Here is a 17133-nt window from a genome sequence, read left to right as displayed (position 1 = left end):
CACATTCAGCAGAAAGAATTCCGATACGTAATGGTTTTGTCGAATAGTTGTATGCAAGGCAAAAGTAAAAACTAATTTGGCTGCCAGTCGGCCAAATCAGTTGCTGGCTCGTTCAAGCCAGCAACTGAGATTAACCTGCTGAAGACTCGTAATATAATGCAAGAAAAGGCGGATGAGTATTGTACAATTAGTTTTTTTTTATCCATTGGTTTATGTGACAGTGGGAAGTCGTGAAACTCCTCATCAGTAAATGTCGGCAGTTGTTGAAATTTACAATTTACCATCGTCCCCTGCCCGATCAATGTGACCGGTTGCCCGCATGACGAGTCATCCTGTGACGAATGTTCGTATGTGACGAATCGTCCTGCGGCCAATCGTCCTGTGACGAGTGCGCATGTGACGAATCGTCCTCATCCCGAGAATTAAGCTCGCGGTATTACTTCCCATCACAAACGTATCAAGTTCACAAGCCACGCACATCACAAATTCATCGTGTTCACGAGCCATTCACCATCACGTCACGAATTCATTGAGTCATTCACATCACAATGAATTCTATTCAGTTCACGAAGTCCTTCACAATCACAACGCATCATGAGTTCATTCATATTCACGAAGTCATTCACCATCACATCACGACTTCATTCAATATCACATCAGTGATATTGAATGAAGAGTCGCGATGTTAACGGCTTTGACATCAAAGTAATCAAGTATGCTATTGAGATAATTGCGCCTGTATTAATGCATATATTTAACATATCCCTGTCAACTGGTTGCTTTCCAAACGCTATGCAGGTTGCGAAAGTTGTGCTTATATTCAAAGGCGGCGACAAGAACACATTTAAAAATTATAGACCAATTTCCTTGTTATCAATCTTTTCTAAAGGTCTTGAAAAAATAATGCATCACAGACTTTCTTGTTATCTAGAAAAACATCACATACTCTCCGATTTTCAACACGGTTTTTAGGAAGAAGCGTTCAACTGAAACAGCGCTGTTAATGCAAAAGGAAGAAATACTCAAATCTATCGAGGATAAAGGGCTTATTCTAGGTGTGTATGTTGACTTTTCTAAGGCATTTGATTTAATTAATCATAAACTGCTAATTAAAAAGTTGGAGCACTATGGCATCCGAGGAAGTGGACTTAAACTTTTTAAATCATATTTGGAACATCGTACACAGTTTGTTAGCATAAATAATTATAATTCAGCAACCAAAAGAATTGTGACTGGAGTCCCCCAAGGGAGTGTACTTGGGCCGCTGTTGTTTGTATTGTTTATAAATGATATCGAACAATGCGCACCAAACGTCAAATTCTTTTCATACGCAGATGATACTACTCTTTTTATTAAAGGTCAAACATCTTCTGAGATCGAAAGTACCGCGGCAGTTGTTCTTGAAAACCTATACTTATGGACGCAAGTCAATGGACTAAAAATAAACACAGACAAAACTAAATGCGTACTGTTTAGACCACGGAATCGTAAAATATCGTTGCCTTTAAATATCACGATGAATTCATCTCCCTTAGAGATTGCAAAATCTGTTAAAATTCTTGGTGTCATTTTTACCGAATCACTCTCTTGGACTGAACACGTTGAGTATATCCACCGGAAGGTTTGCAAAGCCATAGGAATAATATCAAAAACTCGTTTTATGTTTCCCGCGCGAGTGAAGTTGATCTTGTATTACTCTCTGATCTACACACATTACGTGTACTGTCACCTGGTTTGGGGAACCACAACGAAACAAAACTTAACAACACTGCTACTAACACAGAAGAAAGTATTTCGCATAATTGAAAATGTTTCATTTTTGTATTCTTCTGAGGAGCTTTTTCGTAAACATAAAGCTGTGACAATTAAGCATTTGTACAACTATCGTTTGATGGGAGTCTACAGTACGGCAGTAAAACAAAATAACAACTTTTTTCTTTCTGTGCTGTCGGGCCTGGAGAGAACAACCCAGACGTATGAAACTAGACACAGTGAGGGCTGGTGTGTTACTACTTCCCGCACAAACTATGGACTAACTTCTTTAAAACATACATACCGTCACTTTTAAATGAGCTCGAAGGTGAAAATATTGACATTACAAAAAAATCAAAGGGTATGCTACGCGAAATGCTATTGGAAAACAGTGTTAAAGACTTTTTTTTGTAGATAATCGATGCAATAAGGTGTAGTACTTTGTTTTTTGCGTGTCCTGTTTTGAAATGTCTCTGCTGCTTTGCTACACGGAGTAGGGCCTCGTCAAGCTGCAAGCCACGCAGCTTTTTGCCCTATCTCCCTCCTTTGTAAAAAAAAGGAAAATAAATTATTATTATTATTATTATCACGAATTCATTCAAATTCACAAAGTCATTGACCATCACATCACGACTTCCTTCACCATCACATCACGAATTCATTCAAAGTCACGAAGTCATTCACCATCACATCACGACTTCACGACTTCATTCACCATCACATCACGAATTCATTCAAATTCACGAATTCATTCACCATCACATCACGAATTCATTCAAATTCACTTAGTCATTCACCATCACATCACGAATTCATTCAAATTCACAAAGTCATTCACCATCACATCATGATTTTTTTCAAATTCAAGAATTCATTCAGAGCCATTCAGATTCACGCCGTGAATGTGAATGAAGGTGAATGAGCGAGTTCATGAATGAATTTGCCGAGGTATGCATGTCTAATTGCGAACCCGGGAGTATTGGAGCTATTAAGTCTGCACAAGTGAAAGAGATTTGTAAGAAAGTTTTCACGAACAAAAAGGTCCAGACGACATTTCCAGCGAACGACTTCGTTCAGTATTCCGCTAGCTTCCCTGGGCCCGTTTGCTCGAAGCGCTAACTGCAGCTAAAGTTAGACGCAGTACGTAGGAGAGGGATTTTGAAGTCACATGACTGGGGCTCGGTAAAGATGCGAGGAAACATGGCGGTGCCCCGGTGAGTGAGCGCCGCTCGCTTTGGAACTAATATGTCGTTGTAGCTGCAATATGGGGCGCGTTAGTCAGCAACGAGTGGTGCAGGTGGCTTTCGCTTTGCCTTACCTCCCTTAAATCGCAAAGTATGAGCAATGACCTCGCCGCATTTTTTAGATAGTCTTTCGATTCTTGCCATTCCTAAGCCTAAATCAACGCGATAATTGTCGGCATGGCAACGTCTTTGGAACGTGGATTGCCTTGATTCAATCGGCCGGGTATTGATAGCACACAAAAGCAGACAGCGTGCCAGTAGACCTTTTTCCAATTTCCCAAGCACCGAGGTGCACGTACCGAGTGTAGTTACACGCGTTGCACGTGCTGGCGTCGGCAGTACTAACTGTTCTAAGGCAAAAAGTCTAAAACAAGTTTTGCCTTGCACACGCGTTCGTCAAAGCCTTATTATGATTATTGACTTCAAATCTTTTATAAGAGGAAGGCCAGCGCGCGGGGACCGTAGAATTACACTTCCAGAGTTCTCCTCGATGCTTGGGTAATTTAGAAAAAGGTCTATTGGGAGGCTGCCTGCTTTTGTGTGCTATCAATAGCCGGCCGATTGAGTCAAGGCAATCCACGTTCCAAAGACGCTGCCATGCCGACAGTTATTGCGCTCATTTAGGCTTAGTTATGACCAGAATCGAAAGACTATCTAAAAAATGCGGCGAGGTCATTGCTCATGCTTTGCGATTTAAGGGAGTTAAGGCAAAGCGAAAGCGTCCTGCACCATTCGTTGCCGACTAACGCGTCCGATATTGCAGCTACAACGACATATTAGTTCCAAGGCGAGCGGCGCTCACTCACCGGGGCACCGCCATGTTTCCTCGCATCTTTACCGAGTCCAGTCATGTGACTTCAAAATCCCTCTCCTAGGTACTGCGGCTAACTTTAGCCGCGGTTAGCGCTTCAAGCATACGGGCCCTAAACTGAACTTTTTAGTCTACGAAATCACGCGGTGACCTTGATAGAAAAGGTAACTACAGAACGCATGCAGGGTGTTTCACGAAAGGTTTACAAATTCGATATTGCGAAAACTACGCGTCGTAACTAAAAAAGACTTTTGTCGTTTTGGTCCTGGGCCAGGGGCCTATTTACGAAAATTATTGAAGTCTGGGATAATTAGATCGTTAATTATTTTTGCGTAATTAACTTTTTTAATATTGTATGTAAGGGCATGGTTTCAAGATTTAGTGTTTTTTGATGAGGCTAAGGAATTTTCTAAGTGAAACCATGCCCTTAAACACAATGTTAAAAAGTCTATTGCACGAAATTAATGAACAATCTAATTATCCCGGACTTTAATATTTTTCGTAAATAGGCCCCTGGCCTGGGACCAAAACGACACACGACTTTTTTTGTTGCGACGCGTAATGGTTTTCGCAATATCGAATTTGTGCACCTTTCGTGAAACACCCTGTATATCTGGGAACCTACATTGTCAAGTTGAAAACCTTCAATTCAAACGCGGGTTTAGCGAACAACAGATTAGAGGTTACAAAATGTTTTACTACCTTCAGTTTAGTATTAATGTTAATGTTCGCTTCCAGGCACACAATATTGAAGAAACAAAATATTACTGAAAAGCTGGCTCAAAATATCTTATGTTACGTTTACCTGAATCAAGAGAATATATTTGCCTGTCACTATCAGTCTTAGGTAGTAACGCGTTACTAGTACCGCGTTACTGTAATTTCGTTACTTTTTTGGTAACTTGTAACTGTAACGAGTTACTTTTTAAAAATGTAACTTGTAACTGTAGTTCTAGCACTTTTTCACAGGTAACGATAAAAAGTTACGACGTTACTTTTGTCGTTATTTTCTAGTTTTTTTATGAAAAGTATATAATTGAACGAGTACAATCTAGCTATTCCTAATATTTTCCAAATTGTCTGTTCCAATGCTTTGAGTGTCAAGTTGGCCTTGCATAAACTTGTAAATACGTTATTTCTCGCGAGTCGCGACCGAATATAGTATATAGTCACGTGTAGATGTGATGAAAAAAAAAATCGCTATCTTTACGCACGCGCTTGTACTTTGTGACTGGACTCTTACATCTTAGTATCTTGAAGCACTATCAATGTTGCCGCTGTTCTTTTTTCTGAGCCGTGAAACAACAACACATGCCGAGGGAATGGCCCTTGTTTCGTATTTTCATAAGCACCACTTATCTGCACTGCTCATGCTTCGTATTTTGATTTGCGCCACTACTCCGGCGTGGTGTCACCAGTCGAGGCAAAATTTACTTCTGTTAGCGCGGGGTTTGCTCGTTGCTCTGGTTGCGCGGGGTCTGTTAAGCAAGGGCAGGGACGTGTTCGCCACCAAAAACAAGGGAAACTTTCAGACACTAATTTTGAGGGGAAACTTCTGCTAAGTTACAGTATGAAGTAAAAAGCGTACTTTTTAATTTTATGCAATAAAACTTGGTGATGGGCATTTTTCAGTTTTTTCTAAATTTTTCGTGTTATAACAAAGTAACTGAAACGTAACGTCGTTACTTTTTAAAAGTGACTGCAACTGTAACGAGTTACTCTTTTGTTACGTTAACCATAAAAGTAACTTCGCTACTTTTTTCTGAACGTAACTGTAACTGTAACGAATTACTTTTTAAAATTAACTTACCCGAGAGTGATCCCTATTAGTGTATTAGTTTTTATTTTTTTTTAATTTTAAGAGCTAACTTCCTCCCCCTCCCTCCCCCCCTCAGAGGTACCCGTCCGGTCAGGCTCCGTCTCCACTTTGCAGTGATTAGGCCTCGTGCAGCAAAAGGTTGCCGACGATGCCATAGTCAGTTCTCATTAAAGAAACATTGAACTCGGACAGTTTACGAGCACGACGGAAGTGCGTGTTGCTGAATAAGCCACACTAAGAATGTCTGATATTGACAAATATGTTATTGTTATATGTAGAGTTATGCAAAGCACTAGCTGCTACACCCATAAAGTTTCTCGCACAGCGTCTCGGTTTATTTTCTGAGTTATGCTGCTGTCAGGTTCTTAGGCAGTGGGTCTATTGAGTGACTCATTCATGTGCGTCTCGTACAAAACATTGGTTCGAGTGCTGTAAATTGTGGGAGTTAAGTTGTATTCCCTAAAAGAAAAAGTGGTCGTATTCTACGTTGAATTATTAACTTTTTGTCCCGATATACAGGGTGTTTTTTTTTTTTTTTAGCTGCGCCAAATTTTTTAAAAAAGAGGAGCTGCGTTAGGGCAATTTTAGTTATGCCATTAGCATACCCGACCTGCCGCCCACTAGGAACCAAGTGTTTGGTGCAACTAGGCGACTAATTAACGGAGATCTCTTAATTAACTTTTTAATGATTGTTTTTAGAGGGCCTATTGCATTTACCAAATTGAAGCCCAACCTTAACATGCTCCAACCCCACAGCGAAGTAAAGGCCCAAACAATTTCTGCGCTCGTTTCTGGCTAAATTATTTCATTTCCGCAGGCTCTTTCAAACCGAAACTTACCAGAACAGGAGCGTCAATGACGTCGATATCTGCGCCCTCGCTTGGCGTCACAGCAGTGACGTCACCTGTGATGCAGGCACTGCCGTCAGCGGTTTTGCAATACGTTGCTCTCGGCTTAGTGTTTTGCTTACCGCGGCAGGTGTAATTTAGGCGTCTGCGGTCGGCGTCAACTGTGCTGTGTCATATCCCTCTCTTGACCTGCGGGCGACGCGACGCTTTCGTTGGGACGATAAATGCTGTTGCAAGCATTACCAACGGCCGGCAACGTTAGACGAGATTCCTGCGTTTTATTTGGGAAAATTATATTTTCAATGCTGGAGACTTCTGCTACCTATTATTTGCCACCGCTGATTTATTTCTAAGTTCTGGCTTTTTAATGCATTAAACAAGCCAGTTTTTTTTTTTAAATAACAAACTAATCATGCTTGTGTAATATCACTCGTTGTCCTTTCTAGCAGTTAAAACTATTGCAGCGTGTAACAAAGCAATCTTTCTTTGTTCTATGTTTTATGGGCTCTTAATAAATGAGGAAGAAGCCTTGCACCGGCGTCCTGGCTCACGTTACGGTAGTCATGTGCCGTGCTTGGCACAGTGTGAACACGGCATCGGCACTTTTTCAAGTGTAGCCCAAACAGGGCACTGTTGAGAACTAAGTTTTACTGCCTCACTTAGAGCCCCAAATAACACTGAAAGAATGAACAGAGGGACGGACAGAACAACGCATCTTTCGTGCTTTCGTGCCTCTGTCCGTCCAGCTCTCTGTTTATTCCACTGTCCGTTCCTCTGCTTATTATTTCAGTATTATTTAGTTTACCAACACGCTAACGTCTAACTTAGAACCCCAAATTAGCACTTTTCACCGCACCAGTATTTTCTTCGGAAACCTTTCAGTTCGTCGAGAAAAGCAGGCAAAATAATGGCGTAGCGCATTTTGGTACTTAAAAAAAAAAAAGAACGCTTGGCAGCCAAAGTGATTTGGGTATGTGATAAGCCACCCAGCCTTTGCGGCCGCCTGGCCACTTTATGAAGTTGGAAACAGTTGCGTTCAAAGCAAGTGCTCGAATTGGAGTCCATCTACAAAAACGCACATCATCAGTCGGCTCCGCATGGAACCCAACACGCGCTCGAGCATTTCAGGCTGAACTGCGGCACAGGCGGCGACGATTCTTTGTTTCAAGTTGTCCACGCTGGTGGGTTCTGTGGCGTAGACTTCATTCTTCACATAACCCCAAAGAAAAAAATCTAACGGGCTCAGATCTGGTGATCGTGCCGGCCGCGGAACTGGACCACCGCGTCCAATCCACTGCTCTGGAAAAGTTCGGTGTAGAAATCGAACAGCAAGCGAAGAAGAATGCACTGGAGCGCCGTCCTGTTGAAACAACGTCTCCTGTTGAAACAACGTCTCAGCGTGCCAGCCTGGCACGCTGAGAGCCAGGCTGGCAATAAACTCTTCCACGACTCCCTCAAGGATTCTGTCCGTGTATAGCTTTCCCTTCAGTGTGCCGTCAAAGAAATATGGGCCAACGATTTTATCATTAAATATTCCACACCAAACGTTAATAGACCATCTCATTTGATGTTTGTGCTGACGGAGCCAACGAGGATTTACGCTTGCCCAGTAATGGGCATTGTGGAGGTTCACCGTTGAATTTCTGCAGAATTGAGCCTCATCACTCCAAATAATTTTTTTCAAGAATCCAGGACCCCGGTTCATTTCAATCAGGGCCCAATTGCAAAAGTCCTTTCGTCGTTGGGGTCACTGCCATGTAGCTCTTGGTGCAGGCCATGGACAGGCAGTAATTCAAATACAAATATTTGAAATTCGTATTTTGAATACTTTGCATATTTTGCATTTGTATTTAAATACAAATTAGGTAATGTTTTTTATGTGTGTATTTAAATACTAAAACGTGGGTATTCCAAATACAAGTGTAATTAAATACAATTTTGTGGGAGAAAATACATCCCTCAAATTTATTGTCACTGTCCAGAGCAGGAAGAAAACTGCGTTCTGCACCGAATGCACTGTCTCTCAATCAAGCACAAGCGTCATGACTTTGTGATTACGGTGCTAGTCCAGGCCAAGAATAGTGACGAAATCGACGTTCACAGGCAGACTGGCTAAATAAGTGGCTGTGACAACTTGTGATGCTTTCCAGCCCCCGATTCCCCCCCCCCCCCCCCCCCCCCCCCCCCCCCCATATTTTCGCCTGGAACATTCTGAAAGCGCGGGTCGTCCAGATTTTCGTAACTGGTGCGAGTTGCAACGATAAAAAATTCTCTAGACTAGTTCTGCGCGTCTTGGTCGTCTCGGTTCTTTGTTTGTCTATACCAAAATGTAATCGACAAAAAAAGCAGCTTGAAGCTCTTAACTTTTTTCACCTATTACGTCCAAGCTGGTTACATCTTTTTGTGATTATATTTCTATTACGCTACTAGAGCCTCGCGCACTCTCGAGTGTGCGATGCAAAATTAAAATGAGATACCCAGAAACCCGTTGCAGGTACCCTGAAGTCGCTGACGCAAATTTTGAGGAATGTATTTGGAAAAGTATTTGGAGGAGACCAAATACATTTGGTTGTATTTGTATCTTGTACTTAAATGCTTTTTTTGAAATGTAATTAGATTTGTAATTAAATACATTTTTGACGAAGTGTTTTATATTGGTATTTTGATACATATTTGTATGGTATTTTGCCCATCCCTGGTTCAGGCTAACGTGAAACGGACGCATGCGATGCGTTACAAGCACGTTCCGCACTGTAGAGATCGTTATCCCAGAAGACCTCGCGATTTCGCAATTTTGTGCCTTTATTTCGCTGTGGGGTTGGAGCATATTAAGGTCGGGCATCAATTTCTTAAATGCAATAGGCTCTCTAAAAACAATAATTAAAGAGTTAATTAAGAGATCTCCGTTAATTAGCCGCCTAGTTGCCAAAAATACTTTGTTCCTATTGGGCGCCAGGTCGGGTATTCTAATGGCATAACTAAAAGTGCCCTAACGCAGCTGTTCTTTTTTTGAAAATTTGGTGCAGCTAAAAAAAACACCCTGTATATGACGTCCGAGCTTGGCAGTACTTGACATCTAGATATTTTACTGTGTATTTTAGTAGAGTTGGTTAGGCAGGGACTACATTATTAGTAAAAACTAAAAATACATGTTGTCAGCCCAGTATTATATACCTCCATCGTTGGAGCTCCTAGTGAAGCGCCAAAACATTAGCAATAATTATAGCAAACATAAATTCTCTGCAAAAAACTAAAATACATAGTAGTAGCTGGCAAACATGAGGTGTCCTAAGCATTGACGTAAATGCAGTCTACCGCATGACGTTGTTTGCGTCCACTGTGTTTTTCTTGTTTTGTATTTTCTTATCCTTTGAACTAAAGCTTCTGAATTTAACAAAATAATTTCTCATGCGGTAAATGTATTGTTTTGCAATAAAAGAACAATGCCTGTTTTTTTCATCTTGAATGTAAACTATAGGTCCTAGACCTCGGTGAGTGTTAGCTCACTTGCTTAAGATGCTGAAAGGATTGTGTGCACTCTACTGCAAAACATTTTCGCTTTGATCGTGTTCTTGTTGGCTAGATTTCTTTATTGTATTTTGAAAAGTCGTCTTTTGAATATGCAAAAAAAAAACTTTGCTGAACTGCTATTTTGCTTGGCCAGACAATGATACATTTTATCATAGGATGACACGTCAGTTTCTGTTTGCACGAAAACAATAGATCTTAGGATTTACCGCAAAGTTGAGTCATAGGACCTACGTCCTATGACTAAGAGACTTGACGTTGAAACATATACGCAATATTTTCTGGTCCATAAGTTGCACCTTCGTATTACTCTCACCTTTCTGCACCGTCGACGAGGGTGCAGCGGTGCACCCTCGACGACGGTGCAGTATTATCATCGCGACATAATCTCAAGCTCGGTAACCATTCGGCCACACACGCGCTCGCTCGGCGACACGTGTGGCAATATGAGAATAAACCGCGACTTGTACAACAGGAAATAAAGCGATATTTCAAAAGAACCAACATCCAAAAGAACCAGGATCGAATGCCCCAGCGTTCGATCCCGCTGTTAGCACATTTGTTTGATTTTATTGACGATCACTGATGTGCTTATGAGACAAACAATTATGTAAAAACTTTATCTCCTCCTACAAGGGTAAACAGCGCAAATAGCTGCCTCGCGAAAAATAAAACGGTATAATCTGCATACCGAAACATTTTAGAGTGCGACGATAATATTCCTAACTTATTAACATGAATATTGAGATTATTTATCACAATATACTATCCTGTGGTACACCACATTCGATTTTCTCACTTTTTGGCCTATGGTCTTTTCAACTTTTGGCATCTTAAACGTGTTCAAAAAAGCCCCCCCCCCCCCCTCCAAAAAAACAACAACACAAATCGAAGCTTTACGTGGTGAATGATGTTGATTGGGGCGAAGCTCTGGCGGTGCTTGTCTGCGTAGACGCTGAGCCGCAACATGCCGAGCCTTTCGTTCGTTTTCATCCATATCACGCTGCGGTCAAATGCTCAAATGTGTATATAACCACGTTCCATACCGCACATTCTCTTTTTGACATGGATGAAAACGAACGAAAGGCTCGGCATGCTGCGGCTCGCCATCTACGCAGACAAGCACCACCAGAGCTTCGCCGCAATCAACATCATTGACCACGTGGAGACGCGTTTTTTTTTTGCCCTACACGAGCACGGGAGCACGTACTCACGTGCTCGTGAGCGCGTGAGCTCACGAGCAGGAGCACGTGCACCCGACGGCGGACGGACATACGGACATGGCTCGCCCCTAAGGAGCTTCGCCCCTAAAAAGAGGACATTTGAAGTTATGTTTATTAAGTTTTTAATAACGAAAATTTATAATTAATGATATCGAAAGATCTGAAAAAGCCTAAGAATAAGGAAGCGCGGCTTTATTCTGTTGAGGCGTTGCACTCACGCGTTCTGAAACGTCTCATAGTGGCGAAACCGTGCTTATTTGCTGCCTGACGGCTATTTAATCAAATGAAAGGTTTTAATAAATTCTCGACGGTTTCTTACCCTCAAGCATTCTCCCAGTCGCTACTTGTAGAAAGCCCTTCTTTCGAAACTATAGGTCGCACCCTCTTCGCGAACTCCAGAAATTCTTAGCCATACAAATCAAAGCTAAAGAATGAGAGGCTATCAACAGAGTCATAATTAAACACTGAAACTAAAAATACATTAAGAAAGCAGCAATGAACAAGATTAAACGTCAAACCTCGGCAAAACTCACTCATGAGGGAACTCACTTACTCCACTCACCCTCACCGATCAGGCATGACGTGAGGGTGAGTGAGTTCATAACCTTCGAAAACTCGGGTGTTTCAGGCTGAGTTAGGAATGTTAGTTCGGTGCGGGGCGCTTCCTATGAAAGGCGTGAGTTCGGTGAGTTTATGAGTTCGGTGAGTTTTTTGGTTTGGTGAGGGGCACAAGTTCGTGAGTTCGGTGAGTGGCTTGAGTTTATCAGGTCGTTGACTTCATGAGCTCGGCGAGTTCATGAGATCTGTGAGTTTGAGTTTCATGAGCAGTAAGAGTTATGAAGTCGGTGCCTTCATGAGTTCGGTGAGGGGCGGAAGTTGGTGAGTTCGGTGAGGGGCATGAATTCATGAGTTCGACGAGGAATGAGGTCCTTGAGGAGCCATGGGTTCGATGAGGGTTTGCGGGGTGACGTCGAAGAAGGTCGGGTCTCGTGACCTCAGTATACATTTCCTGGGAAGGTGAGTCTGCGCTCGCGTCGCAGTAGCGCTGTTAGCTTGTACGAATTCTCTACGAGTTACGGGAAAGTAGGGAAAAGCGCGATAAATATATTCGTGCTCTTCGGCTCTGGCTCGCTTCGCGGCGGCTCGGCGTGGTCTTTCGCCTCTGGTCGCTGCTTCGCGGCTCCATGATGAGAGAGGGGGAAGTACTCTCCCGCTCGTCTCGGCTGCTGCCATGTAGACTACGAGACACCGATATATGCCCGTATTTTCGTTATTTCCTGAGGGAAAAAACGGGCGCTTCGCCGGGATACCTGAAGGCAGAAGTTTGCTGTTTGGAGCGCGCTCGTCTCGGGCATGGTTGCTAATCCTCAAGTCAATATTAAAATGAAAGTAGGCTAGCGATTCTCGCGATTGGCCTGTATACTTGATTGTTCAAATTGTAACCTAAACTTTTGTATATAATAAAAAAGGGATAAGTATACACGTTTTCGTGCTCGAGCACGCCCGAAACCCCGGACTTCTTCGCAATTGGTTATTAAGGCTGCTACATTTATTTGGTAGCACATAAAAGCTTATTCAAATGTTGATTGTCATAGAGCAATTGCAGAAGGTAAGTTTCTAGATTATATTCAAAGAGATATGAAAGAATCGGTTCACCTTGGCTTATTTTAGGTGATAACATATTCTTGAGGGTCATGTCCTGCTATCCGACACTCCGTCAGTCGTTCAAGAAAGACCATTGAAAATTGTCTAAATATTGTCTGCTCCTAAAAACGTTTTAATTAAAATAAGAACACCGACTTGACATAACAGAAAAAACAATTTCATTAAACGTTTCGCCTCCCATGCGGGAGGCATCATCAGTAGTTACACAGTAAATGCAAGGTTCAACCTCAAGTCACCCCTATTTATCACACAGCAAATGCAAGGTTGAACCTTGCATTTGCTGTGTAACTACTGATGATGCCTCCCGCATGGGAGGCGAAACGTCTAATGAAATTGTTTTTTCTGTTATGTCAAGTCGGTGTTCTTATTTTAATTATGACGTCTCCCGGCTTTTGGAGTATTTTTGCATAAAAACGTTTTGCGTGTCGGAGAAAAGGTTTTGTTACTAAAAGAAAGAGAAAAGGTTTTGTTTTGTTACTGTTTCCGTCCCCAACGACGGGGAAGGAAACAGTATTTCTTACATAGAAAGAAGTCCTGTTTCCGTCCCGTCCTCGATGTTTTATTTTTTTAAATATTCGTAGCTCCAATAGTATGGAGCTATAAGTTATGATTCCCATGTTATTATTTATGAATCGGTACAGCTCATGCCAGTGTACGCCGCGATCATCTACAAGGCGCGCTCTTTTTCTTTTTAGCCCCAATATATTTTACAAGTAAATAACCGTGTGAAGGTGTAAGATTTAACCCCTAAGTAATTAAAATATATATTCGAAATGAGTGCTTGCGCGTGCACAACGGAAGCACCCCTTCCCACCCGGAGAGAATACGCCCCTCATTATATTGTGTCTAACAAAACAATTTTGCATAATTGGATACCATTTAATTAATTCACGTGACCGCGCCCTCTACCCCCCTCCTCTTCCTTTTCAAATATTGCATTTAGGTAAGAATTAGGTTATCAGCATAGTTAGAAATTAAGTAATTTATGCATCGAAGGTAAAGAAACTTGCACTTAGGCGACCGGGTATTAGTTTATTCATACAAACTAGTGAATACAAAAAAATTATATTTAACATGCATCGATACTTTTTAAATGATTTCAATAAAGAAATCTCCGTGCATATATTTTTAAATATTTGTATTCAACACAATGACACGTTTAAAGGCAAGTTCACATTGTCTGAGACACAAGCTTACCGAAGGCATTTGACACCGAAAACGATTTTATATAACGATCCATAAAGAACTACCACCGCCAGGCTGACTCTCGAAAAAATTCGTTAGAATTTCGCGTAGCCGTTGCATATGACGAGAGCCTACATGATACATGTAGGCTCTTGTCACGTTTCCGCAATGTGAACATTTCCGAAATCCCTCTTTTCCCTACTGCATGCAGATGAAGTGACTTAGGCCCGCTTCACACGGGGAATTTTCTTACAGCTACTTGACATAATAAAACCGGCAACACGGGCAGCCCGCGTTCACAGGCAGCAACCAATTTCTGCGATTTGCCACCATCATCATTACATTCTACTTTCCTTGCACCATTTAGACACAGTTAAGCGTTATAAACTTGCTTCTGTACCTTTCAGTGGCGTTGAGAATACTAAGCCATTTTTCTGAAATGGTTTATTTGAAAAAATTATTAATGTTAAATGAAAACCAAGTCTTAGATGTCATCGTCACCAGCACGGGTTGTCACGTGAAGATAACGACTTTCTGATTGGCTGCTACCGCCCTAAACGTTCCACAGTTCCGAATTTTCAGTGGATCTCGTTTCTCATCGTTATGAACTATTATTCTCGACCTGTTAATTGATACTAAATTTTACACCCAGAGAGTCTCGTTCCACCTGCCTTCCTACTACAATCTTCCAGACCGTTGAAAGAAGAAAGTATGTAATTTTGTTTTTTCATAACAAAAGGCTTTTTGGTTAAAATTTTATTTGATTTTACAATTAACTGTATTAATGAACAAAGTCTTGACCAAGAAATTGGTCAACGTAGAAAGATTTTTTGTGGAAGCGTACCTAGTATCAGGGATGAAAAAATACATGCAAATATGTATCGAAATACAAATACAAAATACTTCGTCAAAAATGTATTTAATTACACATTTAATTACATTTTCAAAAAAAGCCTTTAAGTTCAAGATACAAATACAACCAAATGTATTTGGTCTCCTCCCAATACTTTTCCAAATACATTCCTCAAAATTTGCGTCAGCGACTTCAGGGCACCTGCAACGGGTTTCAGGGTATCTCATTTTAATTTTGCATCGCACACTCGGGAGTGTGTGTGCGAGGCTCTAGTAACGTAATAGAAATATAATCACAAAAAGATGTAACCAGCTTGGACGTAATAGGTGAAAAAAGTACAGAGCTTCAAGCAGCTTTTTTTGCGATTACATTTCGGTATAGACCAACAAAAAACCGAGACGACCAAGACGCGCAGCACTAGCTAGGGAATATTTTCTAGCTACACGAAGACTTCTTCTTCGTGTAAATTAATAGAGCATATCATCTGCAGCCAAATCAATGAACTGCTGGACAGTCGTAATTTTCTAACAGAATTTCAACATGGCTTTCGCAAAGGCTTATCAACTACGACCCAACTCGTCACTACCATCCATGAGTTTGCGCAAATCCTCGATAGGGGAGGTCAAATTGATGTGCTTTTCCTGGACTTCAGCAAATCTTTCGATAAGGTGCCGCATGAACGACTGCTTTTTAAACTTGAACAGCTTGGTCTTCCACATGGTTTTGTTAACTGGATTCCTGCATACTTGTCACATCGCACACAGTCTGTTTCCGTCGGAGGTTGCATCTCTCCAGTTCTGCCTGTAACGTCAGGGGTCCCCCAAGGGAGCGTTTTAGGTCCTCTTTTGTTCTTGGTGCACATAAATGGTATTGTATCAATCATTGACGCAGGTGTCCATATACGTCCTTTTTCCCGACGATTGCATTATTTTTAAAGAAATAACTTTGAGCTCGGATCAGTTATTGCTAGATCATAGTTTGCATTCCGTTGTATCGTGGTGCGATACGTGGAAAACGAAGCTTACCTCTGCTAAATCAACACTTTTACGTATTACAAAAAAGAAGAAACCCTTTGAATACATTTATAATATCGCGGACACCCCGGTTACTGTGGAGCGAGAATGTAAATATCTTGGTTTAATTATATCGGACACACTTTCTTGGTCTCCTCATATAAAACATATCTGTACCTCGGCATCCAGGAAGTTGGGTTTCATTAAAAGAAAGTTGAACGACGCTCCGATTCAGGTTAAGCTACATGCGTATTATTTATGAGTCAGATCCAAGTTGGACTATGCAAATATCGTTTGGGATCCATTCACTCAGAAAGGTATCCTGAAGTTGGAGATGGTGCAACGTCGAGCGGTTCGGTTTATTTACGGAAAGTATAGAAGGCTGGATTCACCATCTCAACTTATGCAGGCTAACGGAATACAGACTCTTCAGGCTAGAAGGAAACTAGCGCGTTGAAATTCTTGTTTCATCTTCAGCAAGGAGAGACTCACATAGACCCATTGCAATATATTTCCCCTTTAGCGTCAAGAGCTACACGGCACAGACATCAGTTTTCACTAACCCCCATTTTTGCGCGTACTAATATGTTTAAGTTTAGCTTTTTCCCTCGCACTATTAGCGACTGGAACGGTTTACCTCTCAAACTATTCATCGACACCAACTTTGTAGAAGGTCTCGAGCGTCTTGATAACTAGCATGTTTTGCTTTGTACATTGCTGCACCATCATCTTTTTCGCATGGACATTAGGATTGTATAAACCTTCATACTACATCTGGATAGGTCATTTTGTATTAGTGCATGATGGAATTACATACTGCTTGATGCTTGCTTTCCCCCCCTCACCTTTTTTTAAATAATATATCCTGTATATTTGCTAGTTAGTTGTAAACCTTTTAATGTCGTGTTATTTGCTTTCGTTGTATGTGTGAATGTATATGTTGTATCCCACACCTACTTGGGCCTTCAATGGCTTCTAGTATCCTCTAAATAAAATAAATAAAAATGTTATTGTTGCAACTCGCACCAGTTACGAACATCTGGACGACCCGCGCATTTAGAATGTTCCAGGCAAAAATTTGAATGGAAATCGGGCCGGAAAGCATCACAAGTTGTCACAGGCACTTATTTAGCCAGTCTGCCAGTGAACGGCGATTTCGTCACTATTCTTGCCCTGGACTAGCACCGTAATC

The sequence above is a fragment of the Ixodes scapularis genome, unplaced genomic scaffold (assembly GCF_016920785.2).
Source record: "Ixodes scapularis isolate PalLabHiFi unplaced genomic scaffold, ASM1692078v2 PGA_scaffold10__122_contigs__length_95168666, whole genome shotgun sequence".
Classification (NCBI taxonomy): Eukaryota; Metazoa; Arthropoda; class Arachnida; order Ixodida; family Ixodidae; genus Ixodes; species Ixodes scapularis.
Note: the sequence above shows the minus strand (reverse complement) of the source record.